At 42.0% G+C, this 2,506-nt stretch overlaps 1 long non-coding RNA gene across 1 annotated transcript; it reads left to right on the forward strand.

Moving 5' to 3' along the window:
• Window positions 1-430: 430 nt before the first annotated feature.
• Window positions 431-1,187, forward strand: LOC134928847 (uncharacterized). The gene is made up of 4 exons (XR_010178057.1): window positions 431-454; window positions 536-599; window positions 673-791; window positions 1,020-1,187. It is a non-coding gene; the product is annotated as an uncharacterized LOC134928847 (long non-coding RNA).
• The last annotated feature ends 1,319 nt before the right edge of the window (window positions 1,188-2,506 follow it).

Below are 2,506 nucleotides of genomic sequence, written 5' to 3' on the forward strand. Positions count from 1 at the left end.
TGATAATTCCACCTGGGGGAGTGTTCATTCTCTGAGAACACCCCCCTCTAGGTTGTACACCTCCTTTAAACATTAGCCAGTGGATAAGCCTAATTACGGTTCTTTCCGCGAGTGGAACGCAGAGACTTCCGGCCAGCGCCACTTCCGCGGAATGGAACGCATGGTGTTCCGGTCGGTGGAACGCAAAAGACGCGTCTCCGGCAGTTGCCCTTCTAAATCGTTAAAATACACTCATTTAAGTAGCCGTGCGTTAGCGATAGCCACTGCCTGTCCTGTGAACCCTGTAACGTTTTACCCAGTTGGTCTGAGTTAGTTATCTGAGAGGTGATCAGTTAATGAGAGACTGGGTTTATACTAATCTCCCTAATTGGCACTTCCTGTGGTTGATCCTTAAATAGTGCTCAGCTGAGGCTGAACTTTATGCAGCTTCCATTTGGCTCTGGACACTTGAGCAGTGAGTATGGTTCTCCTGCAGCTCCCTTCTGACACATGATTACGGTTGGTGATTATTTTTTCCTGTTGTGCCTCCTTACAGACTGAGTGTCTGACACATGTACAGAGCCCACAAGCTGCCATGAGCTATTTCTACATGTAACTAGGTATGATCTTTTCCAAAATGACGTTGTTAGTGTATTTTCTTATGGTGTAGTTACTTTGTTATTTATCTAATAGGTGACTACGCCTTGCAGCTTCCCCTACGTTATAGGCTTTTTAACTTCATTATGTGATCAGGCATGTTGCCAACTTTGAAGGCCATTCCACGCATCTGAGTGATCTGGCTTGCCGTCCAGGTAATCATTTGCCTATCTAAACAGATAGTCCTAACGGTGGAGGTGTCTCTTTCATCACACGTGGATTATTTCCAAGTATCTCTTTTTTACATATATAAAAAAACAGCTTTTTAATACGTTTTCTGGTTTTTGTGACAGTCTTCAGGGCCTGGGAGGCACTGGTGGTGTTGGTGTTGAATAAATCTGGGTTCTTATACATATTAATTGTAACTGTTTCTGATTGTATAGGTGATTTAAGTGCCAATCTTGATAAAGGTCCGCATAAGGACCGAAACGTCGATGAAATACGGCATCAACAGTGAACCCGAATAAAAATATACTGAATTTACAAGTGACTTCAGAGACTAATTTCTGGGCGTGAGTGCACCTTCCACCTAGGTGGTTGTTGTGGTATATTGGTGACCTCTCAGGTCATTAGGAGCACCCGCCGTCGTTATTACTTTTGATGAGAGTGCAGGATCTTCCAAGACTATATATATATATATATATATAAATAAAATAAAAATATATATACAAGTACTGTAGGAGTGGCTCTGTATATATCAGTGAAGAGATCGGGAGACGTCTGCAAATATCTCAAATAACATTTATTACGTATACATACACAAAAACATACATCTAAAATCTAAAACAATAATCACCTATCAAATATGCATATGGCCAGTTTGAACAAGGGAATATCCCTAATTAGCATAAAATATGTGAGGTTGATTAAATAACTGTCTTAATGACACTTTATATAGTTATATGCTGAAGTCCTGAAAAAACAGTGTATAACACTGTAATAGGCAGTCTCTTAATACTGGGTCCCACACGGAGTTGTTACTTTGTATGCCGGCGTACCGGCTGTAATAGAAACAGTTCAGTGTGAAACTGAAAGCAGTATAAATAGTTACCACTGGTTCTCCTTGCTGGGCTGACGTATCCGTCCCTTTTCTTCACTCGGTGGTGAGGCCGTCACCGCCCCGTGTGATGTGCGCCGGGATGGGATATCCTTATAGGTGGAACTGCAGGCTCTCAGCCAGGATATGCTCACTGCGGGCTCCGATATTTGCTGATCGGCCAGATAGCTGTAGCGCTGGATTGCCTGTGGCTGCAGAAGTTCACCACCTCTCCCGGATAAATGTATTGGCAGGGTGAATAGTGGACGATAATCAATGCTCCCAGCTTCCCGTGGTGGTATACCAGTATAAATTTTCAGGAGTGCAGTATCAACGCGTTTCGTCCCACAATGCCTTGGGACTTCCTCAAGATTGACACTCCTTCAGATTGATCCTCTTTTATAGCTGGCCATAGTTGTAAAATGGCTGCAGCTGTGGGCACTTATATTTCATTTATATTTATCCTCACACTTTTGTTATATGTATATAACTTTATCAGACCATCTTGTGGAATTCTTCTCTTTACTTATTCACCTGTCAGATATCTTTAATTAGCGCCGGGAGGGTGGAATTGGCATACCACCAAGAGACAAGTTCTCTTTATCTTTTCCAGATACTGGGAATGAGTTAAGGGGGTAAATTGACTAAAGCTTCTAAATTTGAAAAGTGGTTATGCTGCCCATAGCAACCAATAAGATTTTGTCTGTCATTGTCTAGGATGCATTAGAGAAATGATCGAATCTGATTGGCTGCTATGGGCAACATCACCACTTTTCATCTTTAGAAGCGTTAGAAAATTTACTAGTGTCAGTTGTGACTTGGAGTGAATGTATG

Source organism: Pseudophryne corroboree, chromosome 5 (assembly GCF_028390025.1).
Source record: "Pseudophryne corroboree isolate aPseCor3 chromosome 5, aPseCor3.hap2, whole genome shotgun sequence".
Lineage (NCBI taxonomy): Eukaryota > Metazoa > Chordata > Amphibia > Anura > Myobatrachidae > Pseudophryne > Pseudophryne corroboree.